The sequence below is a fragment of the Rutidosis leptorrhynchoides genome, chromosome 2 (assembly GCF_046630445.1).
Source record: "Rutidosis leptorrhynchoides isolate AG116_Rl617_1_P2 chromosome 2, CSIRO_AGI_Rlap_v1, whole genome shotgun sequence".
Lineage (NCBI taxonomy): Eukaryota > Viridiplantae > Streptophyta > Magnoliopsida > Asterales > Asteraceae > Rutidosis > Rutidosis leptorrhynchoides.
In genome coordinates this window covers 702,399,589-702,414,495 of record NC_092334.1, presented here as the reverse complement: position 1 = coordinate 702,414,495, position 14,907 = coordinate 702,399,589, and the positions used below count along the sequence as shown (strand labels likewise).

Below are 14,907 nucleotides of genomic sequence, written 5' to 3'. Positions count from 1 at the left end.
TCCAAACACAATATTGGAAGAGTCGACTTATACGTATATTTATTATCGTTGCTTTCCTTAATTATGTATGTTGGCATTTAGAATTTGGATAAGTGTAGGTTTTGAAGAGAGATTCATGTCAAAGAAGTTGAAAGTGTTAAATCTTGCGAATAATCGTTTCAATGAAAGCCTTATAACATATTTAAATGCTCTTCCATCACTCCAAGTATTAGATCTTCAGCTCAATCCTTTTTCTTTTGAATCATTTCCAGCTCAAGGTACGTACATCCATCCAATATAATTGGTTGAAATACTTTGCACGTCTATCGACAACCAATTTACAAAAGCATTCATGCAAAGTGGATTCACAACATTCTCTTTCTTTGTAATTGGTTGGAGTTTTTGTTTGATTTATTGAATCAATCAGTGTTTTTTTTTTTTTTTTTTTTTTTTTTTTTTTTTTTTTTTCCAATACATACTTAGCCCATTTGACTAACCTGGAGAACATGAATTTAACTTCTTTCTGAATCAAACGTATTCAAAACAACCCTCTCAGATATTTTATCAAAGGCAATACACACACACCCACTACCACACAAGTATATACAATTGTCCCATCTCATGACTCGAACCCTCAACCTCTTGGTTGGAAGGGCCACCTGAATTTTTTGGTTGAATTTTGTGATTTTGAAAGGTGTTTGTTGGACAATGTATTTATTCAAGGATTTTTGTAGAACAAGTAAACTCAGCTCGGTGTTGGCAACAATGGGTCTTGCCTACGTGGCAACAAATTGACTTCTTTGTTTTTCCATTTTTTATACAAAAACCGTACAAATCATTTTAGTATTTCATGTTTTTATGATGTGACAAGACCCGGTGTTGCCAACACCGGGTTTTCTTTGTTTAACATGAGTACTTAAAAAGTGCCCTGTTCTACAAACACCCTTCAAAAACATACCATTCATCCAAAAATCCCTCGAAAGTGCTAGGCTGATGGCCCTTTGGTACGATTTTAATTCTTTTAGATAGACACAACTAATTGTGGGTAGTTCAAAAGATAAAATTGTTTAATTAAATCCAGCATTTAATTACACTTAACTAGAGACCTATAAGTTTCTCTCAGGATTCATTCATTAATATTACTAGTTGCAGTGCCCGTGCGTTGCACGAACACTTGTATGGTTTGTGGTTAGGGGGGTGGGTCGTATAGCAATCAGGTAAAGGGGGTAATTCCTTTGGTAATTGGTTTAACGACAATCATATTGAGTTAGTATGAAGTTAGAAATATATGAAAGACAAATGAGGTTTAATTTATTTATCTACAACCATACAAATGATTACACCAAAAAAAACTATAACACTTGTATTATAAAGGATGAAAAAGGGATTGATGGACATAGTTAGTCCACTGTTGATGTGCCTTCGGCTTTAGTAGCAGCTGATGTTTTGGAACAAATCCGATGCCCTTTTCGGTGTAATATATCTATGGTAATGAGGGAATTCAAATCAATGAATGTCATTATGTGCACAACTAATAAAGTTAATGAGTATCTGAAAGTAAAATGCTAATAAAATACCTCGCGAAGGCTGGTGCGGGGGTGCGAAAATGTGTGTAATCTGCATTGTGGAATAATAACATCAAATCCAGTTGTTTGAGATGAAATAATTAAGTGATTGAAATTAGTAGTAAGCATACCTCTATGAATCATGTTTCAAGTTGAAGAAAGTTTCCCTGTAGACAACATTTCGTGTGTGACCCTTTAAACGTTCGTCGCTATCATTTATCATGACTATTTTTAAACCAGCTGGGTCGGTTACTCGTGATAGGGCAACATATAGTTGTCAGTGGCTAAAAACTGGTTTAGGTAGGTAAAGACCGACATATTTTAAAGATTATCCCTGGCTTTTTTTTATTGTCATTGCATAACAGGGCTTGACTGGGAATTGAATTCGTTGCATCACAAAGGGCCATTTTGTTTGGGCCGACGTAAGAACAATTCGTGGAATGATGACTGTTTTTCCTATATGCGAGCTTGTTATAATCCGGGCTTGAAGAACAAACTTTTGGAAATCTGTTAGGATGAGACGTGTTCCGTTGCACAGACCTGCGCTTGGGCATAGGTTTCGTAACATCATAACTGGTTGACCTAATTTTAGCTTAAGTTTGTGAGGAGGAACACCTGGGAAGTTTAACGTATTTAAGTATTCCACGGGATATGTTTGTTGTTGTTCCATGCTGTTGGTTGATCCCTTGCAAATCTCATCAGAGCTTTTGTATGTCATTGTTGCTCCTTGTAATTTTTTGAACATATGTTTATTAATCTCATCCGCATTGTCATTTCTTGGTGTAACGACCCGGAAATTTCCGACCAAATTTAAACTCTAATCTCTATATGGTTCCGACACGATAAGCAAAAACCCTAAAGTTGACCCGCACTTTTTCGATCGTTCTATACTTATAAGATTAATATTTACATAAATTAAACCTTACCAACATGATAAGCAATCCAAATTGTTGAGACTTATGTTTTCGAAAAGAGTTTTACACAACGTTTGACCGATGATATCACGAACTATACAATATATGATAATTATACGTTTGTGTATATATATGTATATATACATATTTAACATGATCTAAGAATGTTTTAATATCTCATTTTGTATTAATAACAATAAGTTATAAGTATATTTTGAAACTACTAACTTAAGTTTTCAAAACGATAACCATACGTAACGTTATTTGACTTAAATACTTATGACCTATAATGTTTATACATATATCGTATAAGTAATGTATTTAATCACTTTTAAAGACTTAAATACATAAAACAATATAAGTATATTTACAAAAGATATCTATATTTGAATCCTCGTTCCGTTTTCTCAAAGATTTCTATACGTATACCTAGGGTATATGTACCCGTATCATACGCAGCTTCTAGATGTATTTACTATTGGTATATACCAATAAAAATCTGCTCCTTAGCAGCCTTAAATGATTAAGAAACATGTGGAACCAACCATTTGTCAAGTAGCATGAATTATTTAGCAAGAAAACAAAGTTAGGTATCTTTTTTTTCCTTTATAACCTAAAAACGTTTTTATGCATGCACACCATTTCTTCACCCCATTTTCTCATACTTACACTTCCATTTCTCTCTCAAAATACTCTTAACTTCATACTTGATCATCTCCAAGCATTTTCCCCATCATTTAGCTTCAAAAACCTTACTTAAACACCATAAGAAAACCATACAAAAACACTTCAAGAAATCCTTCCAAGAACACAAACTTACTTCCAATCTTTCATCCAATTCCATCACCCTTTTGGTTCTAGCTTTTTACTCCTCTTTTACAGCAACCTTGTCCAAGGAACTTGAGGTAGTATCTATGTTCATAACCTTATTCGATTCATATATATATAGCTATCATATTTTGTGGTATACAATTTTAACAACAAGAACATAGTTTGAAAGTTTTCAAACTTGTTTGCAAACTAAATAGATCCTTCTAACTTAACTTTTAAAATACTTCAAGACCTGTAATATAACTTAAATATATGCTAACTTAACAAGGTATAACTTGGTTTTTCAAAGAATATCTTAAAAACTGTTTTTACGACGTCGGAGTGTAACCGGGGACTGTTTTGGGTTGGATAATTAAAAACTATCTTAAACTTTGAATTGGAGGTTTATGTTCTGGAAAAAATGATTTTTACTATAAATATGTTAACACATAAAAATTTCATGATTTAATTCAAAGTATAAGTATTTTTAGAAAAATGGTCATTAAGTGTTTTTTTTTTTGTAACAAAAATGTTTAACTTCATAAGTTTCACTAAAGTTTCACCTATGCCGTGTGATTTTGAATACAAACCAAGGTATTTTCAGTTCATAGTCTTAAAGAGGGACTCGATCCAAGGAGATGGCAAGTTGAATCAACGAAAACGGATTTGTAACGAAGAAACTATGACCGAAACAAAATTGGTTATCCTAGACTTGTTTAACTTCGGGATTAATTGGGAAAAATTAAATAAATCACATATTTCTAAGATAACATGATATTTTATATATATGTACTTATAATTCAATTTTATATGGTTCAGGATCACCCGTAAACAACACGAGAAGATTAATCATAAGATCCCATGTTTGTACGCAACACGTCATTTGACAACACCGGTACTTTATGTACGCAACACGTCATTTGACAACACCGGTACCGTGGGTCAAGATTAATCTCGACCAATACATATACGATGGGGTTTTATTTATTTCGTTGGGGGTTTTATTTATTTCATTGCGGGTATATTAAACATCTAAAAATGAACCATTAAAATTGAATTACTAACAACGAGCTGCTAACTACGGACTAAGGAATTATTCAAAGTATTAAAAGTATAACAAGTATATATATGTGACGTTTGTTTAAAAAGAAAAGGTATTGATATATTATATATGGATAGGTTCGTGATATCAACCGGAGACCAAGTCAAATTATATATATCTTCAAGACGAAAGTGAGTATATAGTCCCACTTTTAAACTCTAAATATTTCGGGATGAGAATACATGTATTTTATGTTTTACGTTATGGACACAAGTAACTGAAAAATATATTCTACGTTGAGTTGTACCACTGGCATACTTCCCTGTAGCTTGGTAACTAATATTTACAGCGGTATTGTAAACGCGAATCCTGTTGATAGATCTATCGGGCCTGACAACCCCAACCGGACTGGACGACCAGTATTCAACGGTTGCACAGTACTTCGTTTCGTGACTACACTTGGTACATTGTAGTAAGATTTCATATTAAAGGGAATATGCGACGTGATTAATTGTTAAGTATGGTTACCAAGTGCTCAACCACTTAGAATATTTTTATTAAAATGTTTATATATGAAATCTTGTGGTCTATATTTATATCGCTATCGACATTAAACCTATATCTCACCAACTTTATGTTGACATTTTAAAGCATGTTATTCTCAGGTATGAATTAAGTCTTCCGCTGTGCATTATCTCGTACTAAGGATACTACTTGAGGCCATTAAGGACTTATATCATAAGGCGTTGCATTCGAGTCATTGAAGTTCATAGAGACTATTATTAAGTAAATGGCGGTTTAGGTCATTTGAATATTATGAAATGTCAGGCGAATATGTCAATTATGGATGTAACTATAGATTGCCTTTTAAGAATAAATGCAACGTTTGTAAGATGTATCATATAGAGGGCAAGTACCTCGCAATGTTATCAACTATTGTAATTCGTTTGTAATCAATATGGACAACGTCCGGATGATTAGTTTCGGATCCTTTCACTTGGTGTCAAAATAGCCCTCTCTCGCAAGTAATCTTCATCTTCCAGTCTAACGGGGAAATCTGGAAATATCGTGTCAACGATCGTTTCAATCGGGGGTTTGCTGGAAGATATAATGAATTCTTCGGGAATTTTTATCCATGTTAGCTCATCCTCCCCATCTTTAGCAATTGCAGGAACTTTACCTTCCCCTATATCTAGTACCCATTTATTGAAGTTTTGTTTTCGTGTATCAAGATGTCCATCTGGAGTGTATTCGTTCACCCGCATAATGCGGGATAGTGTGTGCAGGTTACAATGTTGCCATAATTCAGACCTGTTAATGCATGCATGGACTATTTCTTGTCTTTTGCCCTTTGGTATCACTGGAAGTATTTGTCTAAAGTGGCCACCTAGTAAGACAGGCATACCTCCGAAAATCTTTGATCTGTTTCTATCATCCTTCGCCCCTAAAATATCTCGCAAAGTTTTATCTAGGGCCTCGAAAGTGAACCTTTGAGTCATTGGCGCCTCATCCCAAATTATTAAACGGGCTTCTTGAATAAGTGATGCCAAGTGTGTTTGTTGTTTTATTCCGCATGTGCTGTTTTCCATTAATTCAAGAGGGATGACAAATTGACTGTGTGCTGTCCGGCCTTCGGGTAATAGCAATGATGCGATACCTATAGTTTAGGTTTGTTAGTGTATGTAGGGGTAGCATGTATGAAATGTTTTTTGTGTAGTAGGTAATATGTTAATGGTAATATGTGTAGTGACCCGAACTTTTCCATGTTTATATATATTAATTGAGATTGATATTTACATGATTAAATGTTTCCAACATGTTAAGCAATCGAACTTGTTAAGACTTGATTAATTGAAATATGTTTCATATAGACAATTGACCACCCAAGTTGACCGGTGATTCACGAACGTTAAAACTTGTAAAAACTATATGATGACATATATATGGATATATATATATATATATATATTTAACATGATACTATGATAAGTAAACATATCATTAAGTATATTAACAATGAACTACATATGTAAAAACAAGACTACTAACTTAATGATTTTTAAACGAGACATATATGTAACGATTATCGTTGTAAATACATTTAATGGATATATATCATATTAAGAGATATTCATACATGATAATATCATGATAATATAATAATTTAAAATCTCATTTGATATTATAAACATTGGGTTAACAACATTTAACAAGATCGTTAACCTAAAGGTTTCAAAACAACACTTACATGTAACGACTAACGATGACTTAACGACTCAGTTAAAATGTATATACATGTAGTGTTTTAATATGTATTTATACACTTTTGAAAGACTTCAATACACTTATCAAAATAATTCTACTTAACAAAAATGCTTACAATTACATCCTCGTTCAGTTTCATCAACAATTCTACTCGTATGCACCCGTATTCGTACTCGTACAATACACAGCTTTTAGATGTATGTACTATTGGTATGTACACTCCAATGATCAGCTCTTAGCAGCCCATGTGAGTCACCTAACACATGTGGAAACCATCATTTGGCAACTAGCATGAAATATCTCATAAAATTACAAAAATATGAGTAATCATTCATGACTTATTTACATGAAAACAAAATTACATATCCTTTATATCTAATCCATACACCAACGACCAAAAACACCTACAAACACTTTCATTCTTCAATTTTATTCATCTAATTGATCTCTCTCAAGTTCTATCTTCAAGTTCTAAGTGTTCTTCATATATTCTACAAGTTCTAGTTACATAAAATCAAGAATACTTTCAAGTTTGCTAGCTCACTTCCAATCTTGTAAGGTGATCATCCAACCTCAAGAAATCTTTGTTTCTTACAGTAGGTTATCATTCTAATACAAGGTAATAATCATATTCAAACTTTGGTTCAATTTCTATAACTATAACAATCTTATTTTAAGTGATGATCTTACTTGAACTTGTTTTCGTGTCATGATTCTGCTTCAAGAACTTCGAGCCATCCAAGGATCCGTTGAAGCTAGATCCATTTTTCTCTTTTCCAGTAGGTTTATCCAAGGAACTTAAGGTAGTAATGATGTTCATAACATCATTCGATTCATATATATAAAGCTATCTTATTCGAAGGTTTAAACTCGTAATCACTAGAACATAGTTTAGTTAATTCTAAACTTGTTCGCAAACAAAAGTTAATCCTTCTAACTTGACTTTTAAAATCAACTAAACACATGTTCTATATCTATATGATATGCTAACTTAATGATTTAAAACCTGGAAACACGAAAAACACCGTAAAACCGGATTTACGCCGTCGTAGTAACACCGCGGGCTGTTTTGGGTTAGTTAATTAAAAACTATGATAAACTTTGATTTAAAAGTTGTTATTCTGAGAAAATGATTTTTATTATGAACATGAAACTATATCCAAAAATTATGGTTAAACTCAAAGTGGAAGTATGTTTTCTAAAATGGTCATCTAGACGTCGTTCTTTCGACTGAAATGACTACCTTTACAAAAACGACTTGTAACTTATTTTTCCGATTATAAACCTATACTTTTTCTGTTTAGATTCATAAAATAGAGTTCAATATGAAACCATAGCAATTTGATTCACTCAAAACGGATTTAAAATGAAGAAGTTATGGGTAAAACAAGATTGGATAATTTTTCTCATTTTAGCTACGTGAAAATTGGTAACAAATCTATTCCAACCATAACTTAATCAACTTGTATTGTATATTATGTAATCTTGAGATACCATAGACACGTATACAATGTTTCGACCTATCATGTCGACACATCTATATATATTTCGGAACAACCATAGACACTCTATATGTGAATGTTGGAGTTAGCTATACAGGGTTGAGGTTGATTCCAAAATATATATAGTTTGAGTTGTGATCAATACTGAGATACGTATACACTGGGTCGTGGATTGATTCAAGATAATATTTATCGATTTATTTCTGTACATCTAACTGTGGACAACTAGTTGTAGGTTACTAACGAGGACAGCTGACTTAATAAACTTAAAACATCAAAATATATTAAAAGTGTTGTAAATATATTTTGAACATACTTTGATATATATGTATATATTGTTATAGTTTCGTGAATCAACCAGTGGCCAAGTCTTACTTCCCGACGAAGTAAAAATCTGTGAAAGTGAGTTATAGTCCCACTTTTAAAATCTAATATTTTTGGGATGAGAATACATGCAGGTTTTATAAATGATTTACAAAATAGACACAAGTACGTGAAACTACATTCTATGGTTGAATTATCGAAATCGAATATGCCCCTTTTTATTAAGTCTGGTAATCTAAGAATTAGGGAACAGACACCCTAATTGACGCGAATCCTAAAGATAGATCTATTGGGCCTAACAAACCCCATCCAAAGTACCGGATGCTTTAGTACTTCGAAATTTATATCATATCCGAAGGGTGTCCCGGAATGATGGGGATATTCTTCTATATGCATCTTGTTAATGTCGGTTACCAGGTGTTCACCATATGAATGATTTTTATCTCTATGTATGGGATGTGTATTGAAATATGAAATCTTGTGGTCTATTATTATGATTCGATATATATAGGTTAAACCTATAACTCACCAACATTTTTGTTGACGTTTTAAGCATGTTTATTCTCAGGTGATTATTAAGAGCTTCCGCTGTCGCATACTTAAATAAGGACGAGATTTGGAGTCCATGCTTGTATGATATTGTGTAAAAACTGCATTCAAGAAACTTATTTTGTTGTAACATATTTGTATTGTAAACCATTATGTAATGGTCGTGTGTAAACAGGATATTTTAGATTATCATTATTTGATAATCTACGTAAAGATTTTTAAAACCTTTACCTATGAAATAAAGGTTATGGTTTGTTTTAAAAATGAATGCAGTCTTTGAAAAACGTCTCATATAGAGGTCAAAACCTCGCAACGAAATCAATTAATATGGAACGTTTTTAATCAATAAGAACGGGACATTTCAATATGAGTTGGCAATCATATATAGTTAAAGGTAAACACACCCGAAGATGCAACTGCGAGCACAATTAGCCTTTCTGACCTTAATTTTGCGAGGACGGCATTGTATAAGAATGTTTTCCCGGTGCCGCCGGGACCATATAAAAAAAAAGACCACCTTGTTGTTTATGAACAGCGTTAATGACCTGGAGATATATTTCTAGTTGCTCTGGGTTGAGTGAGCTGAAAAGGGTGTTATGTAAGGTAGTCATTTCTTTTATATTGTAGTTTAATTCCTCGCGTATTAGACGGTTATCCATTTGGGTTAGCATTGATTGGTCCGGCTGCGGAAGTTCGGGGAAGTCAGCTAAGGATTTGCCATTTTTATTTAAAATGCCTTGTATCTCAACTAAGCAATAATTTTTAAGCTGAGCCTCGGTTAGGATCAAATCTGGGAAGTTGAATATTTTTCTTTTTTTATAGAGATTGTCCTCTGATAAAGCTTCCCAATTTAGTTCCCATAGTGTGAGTGGTTTACTTACATTGCAAAAGAGTAACATGGTTACAAATAAGTCTCGCAGTTGCGAACCTGTTGCCCATAGCCTTGCTTCAGAGATGGCTTCTGTCCATTCTTTATCATCGTTCAACAAACCATGTGCAAAGCATGCATCTTTAAACGTGGGGTGCAATGTACCATCTACAGTTCGAATTTCCTCAAAGGAACGGGGACCTTTAACTATGTTCAACAACATCCGTAGGTAGTAACGTTCACCTGATGCAGGATTTGAATAGACAATACGTCCGATGCATGTTCTTTGTTTTCTGCGGGTCCATATTTTGGCGTCTTGGTTCCACACATAATCTTTGGGGATTTTTGCATAAGTTAGGGAGCGCGCATGTTCATCCTGTTTATTAAGTTCAAACCACTGGGTGAACATTGTCTCTTTAATGCTCTCTCTGTGTAGAAGGGGAAGGAGTTGCTGGGAATCGCGCAATGTCACTGATTGTTGATTAGGCAAATGGTATGACAATTTGATAACTGATGGTCTTGAATAATGGATGTCAAACGAAAACAATTGCCAGACGGCCTCACACGGTGATAAATATCGGCAATCCAAATAATTCTTAATTTTGTCAACGTCAATAACAGTTTGCACTGTTGAGTTTTCGTTGGGGATCATGTTTTCTTGTATGACTATTGTTGCTCGATCCGGACCTTTGTTTAAGTATTTGAATAAGTACCTGATTGCGCGTGATCTATTGCACCATTCGACATTAATATGGGCGTTGTACTTGAGCAACAAATATCTGTTGTAGGGGACAACAAAACTATTATCAAGGTTAGTGTTGTTCTTGCGAAATTTGACTCCGTTGTTGCGACGCCTATAATTGGCGTACTAGTCTTCGTCAATAGTGGTTTCTGCATAATATGGTTTAGGAAAGTGTTTTGAGCATTTCCTATCAATAATGCAAGGAGCATCCATATGTGAACCACCGCAAGGTCCGTGCAACATGTATTCAGTGACTGCTTTAAACCCTTCAGGATCGTGTATTTGAGAGGGTATCTCTGCTGATATGAGATCATCGATGTCTGATGGTGTCTTGCACTTGTAATCACGTGTCAACCATATTAACATATGTACATGAGGTAATCCGCGCTTTTGGAATTCGATAATGTAGAGGCCTGAAACAACATATGGGGTTAAAGGGGTTGTTAACATATATGTAACCTAGTGGGTGGTTCTTAAAACGGTAAATTATCAAATTAAAAAAACATGGCATTATGCGTAAGTGGAAATGCTTAAGTAGGTGTTCATAGTACCTGCTTGACACGTGCCAAATATGTGTTCTTTCATGATATCATTTGTCAGAGCATCTAGTTTCTGTTTGAATACTCGGGCGACAATCTCAGGGCGATCTGGTGTCTTTTGACCGTCGACATAGGAGAGCATTCCATCAATTTCGGGCCATTTTGGGTTAGAAGTGAAGGTGATGAATAAATCAGGGTTATCAAATTACCGACATAAAGCCATTGCATCTTGGTAATTTTGGACCATATATCGTGGACTCCCTGTATGGGAAGCTGGCAAAATAATTCTCTTTCCGATTGATGCCGCTGACGTGTTGCCCCTTGTAACAGCATCACAAACATTATTGTATAGGTCGGTTCGCAACTCATTTTGGTGATGTCTTACCCACTGCAATCTTTGTTCTTCAACGGATGTATATGCGTCGACCAAGAATTGTTGGAATAATCGACCACCTCTTAGGAGAGTTGTGCCCTCATTTTCACGATGCTGAATTCTATAGCAATAGTACTCTCGCATAGTGACGTAACCTCTGGCAGTCTGCCTTTTCCCGCTATTATTATTATATGGTATCGCTTCGTGATATCCGGTTTCACCGTATGGAAATAGTAAAGGGTATTGCAAAGCCATATAAAGTTGATGTAGCTCTGATATTCTTTTCGGGGCACAATTCTTTTTTTGGACAATGATATCTCGTGAAGAATTGCAGTGGCCAAAGTCGCTAGTGAGTAACGCAGCTATTTCACCAACATTGGGTGCATTATATTGTCGTGTGAGCTGGTAATTTTAGCAACTAAATGTAGTTCACAATCTAACGTTGGGTTATTACTTGACCAATCCCTTGCCATACGAAATGCCTTTGCTACAGCACTGTACTCATCTAGCATGCTAATGAGATTCTTGGTTAGGGTTTCATCAACTGTCTCTTTAGAATCATGGCCTAAGAAAGTGGACATACGATTCCTCGCTTCATTTTGTGTATCATAAAAGTATAGTTGTGCATATTTTGGTGTCCCTGCAGCCTCTGGTATAAGTGAACCAATTTTATGATAGGTTTACCCGCTTATCCTAAATGTATACGGGCCTCGGCCACAGTTAACAAAATGGTCTATTTTAGCCCCAAAAGATGTAAAACAAAACATGCTGTTATATATGCGTATTTGTTCTCGGAATTTAGATGATGTAGAATCATTGTAATCAAGCAATGTCTGTAACAACAGAGGAGACGGCATGAGCTGTGGGAGTAAGACTTTTCCATTTTGACAACACATTGAGAAGGATGGTCTGGAAGTGTTTTTTGGCTTGTTGTTCCGCTCTTCATACCACATTGTTGCGTCACAGTTCCGGCACTTAAACGAAGGAGGTCCATGAGAACGATAAGAAACATGTGTGCCTGGTGGATTGAAGTAGTAGGGGTTTTTCATATTAGATTATTCAAAATAGTAATAATTTGAACGATAAGAAACATGTGTGCCTGGTGGATTGAAGTAGCAGGGGTTTTTCAAATTAGATTATTCAAAATAGTAATAATTTTATCCAAGATTTGTAAAAAAAAAATTTATCAAAACACTTTTCAGTGCCAATGAAACAACATATATACATCAGACATCGTATGGGAACCAGACATCCTATGCACATCAGACATCGCATGAAACAGCATATGCACATCAGACATTGTATGCACAGCATATACAAATTTAGCAAAACTATTGTTACTACTAAAGATATTAATTTATTAAGATTATTAATGAAACATCATATACACATCCACAACAAATACCTATAAACTATCACATGCATAGGAAATATCATAAACACATTTCAGCACAATACAATTACAAATAACTCGGTTATTTACTACGTTTTTTCTATTATTGGCGCTGTTTAATTGTGTATCGATAACTTTAGTCAACAATACTATTTTTCAACAATTAATGGGATATACAAATTTACGTAAATCATCTACACATCATACATCGTATGCACAGCGTACACAAATTTAGCAAAACACTGTTCAGCAGTAAAGATACATTAACATATATTATATAGGAAGTAGAAGGGAATTTAGCAGGCATACACATGGGAACCAATATACGATAATCTATGAAGTTTGCTTGGCGTAGGCTGCCGTTTATCGGAATTTGGGTAATTTTAAATAAACAACAACATTTGTAAATAATTTAATGTGGGAATGATTACCTGCCGAGGTGGATGCGGGTGTTATTGGACGTTTCGTACAAACTCTTGGATCCGTAGTCAACGCAGCTGGGACAATATAAATAAACGGAGTAAATAGGGGGTGTTATGTTAAAGAGTGGAATATTTTGAAGATGGAGTAAAATTTCTCAAGTTACCTGGGGAACATCCGGCCTTTCGGGTAACTGCCTGAGGACTACAAATATATGATGGGTCACGTGTATCTGTGTTCATCTCGGAAGGGGCAGTCAATTTCAGACAATAGTATTTTTGGCTTTTTCCATTATGTGTGTTTGTTGTTGATGAGTAGAGGGATAGGTGACCAGTTAACAAACTCGATAGAGGCAGCAGAGAGTAATCTGGTTCCAATCAGGAAAGCCAATAGATACTGTTACTAAATTCAGATAAACGCAAAAAAGGCAGAGATACGCTAAAAAAGGGGATAGAGGGTAGTTGTATGCATAGTGCAGGGGTACCTGGATGGTTCAGAGTATAAATTGGTAAACTGTTGGCTGTTGTAGTTGCTATCCTGGCACCTGCGCTTTGGTGTACGTAATGTCGGGTATTTAAGACCAGGCCACCGAACGAAAGTGTCCCTCCAGAACCTGATGTTTTTGATGACGTATAAATTGTCATCGGGCCCTTTAGGAAATCCGAGAGTTGAATCCGCTCTAAACCACCTGGTAATCGGGAAAATATTAAAAACCATCCATGTGTGCGTGTGTGTGTGTGTGTGTGTGTGTATATATATATATATATATATATATATATATATATATATATATATATATATATATATATATATATATATATATATATATATATATTCAGGTGTACACATATCAAAACATATATTTTTATTCATATATATATTCTTACCTATATATTCATAGATACGTTTATTTACGTGTATATATTTATAACCATAGACATATTTATACATCTCTATATACATGGGACATGCCAAAACGGAAGTCGGATGACATAGGACTGTAAAGGTAGGGGCTGAATAGAAAATGACCAGCATCAGCCACGTCATTTTTCAACTACAGTTGCAGGCTGATGGGTGCCGAGGGTGTAAAGTAAAATGCACCAATTTTTTGTACAGGGGTGTTATTACCCGAGTCCAGCTGGGTGCTATTGTTGGCAGGGTTATTGGACGCTTGTTCTTCCTGAACAAATCGGCGATAACTGAGTATTCAGATTATGGTAAACACTGATAGTGAGAATGTAATGCACCGTTCATAAATAAGTCATTTTGTATTGTCGTTTTTTTTATTATAGGCAGACGAAACGGCAGTCATAGCATGTCAATGTGTTTTGTATAAATATAAACAAAGCAATAATGGTATCATGCCCGTTAACTAATCACAAATTAACATGACGACAATCTGACCAATTACCTGGGGAGAACTACAGTTGCAGGCTGATGAGGGTCGAGGGCGTAAAGTGAAATACACATATTTTTTGTAGAGGGGTGTTATTACCTGAGTCCAGAGGGGTGGTATTGATGGTGGGGTTATTGTATACTTGTTCCTCAATACTTGTACTTCCTGAACAAATTGGCAAAAATTGGCGATAGCTGAGTATACAAATTATGGTGAACAGTGACAG

At 34.8% G+C, this 14,907-nt stretch overlaps 1 pseudogene; it reads right to left on the bottom strand.

Moving 5' to 3' along the window:
• LOC139890430 (glycerol kinase-like) overlaps positions 1–14,907 on the bottom strand; it is a 194,473-nt pseudogene that overhangs the window by 124,605 nt on the left and 54,961 nt on the right.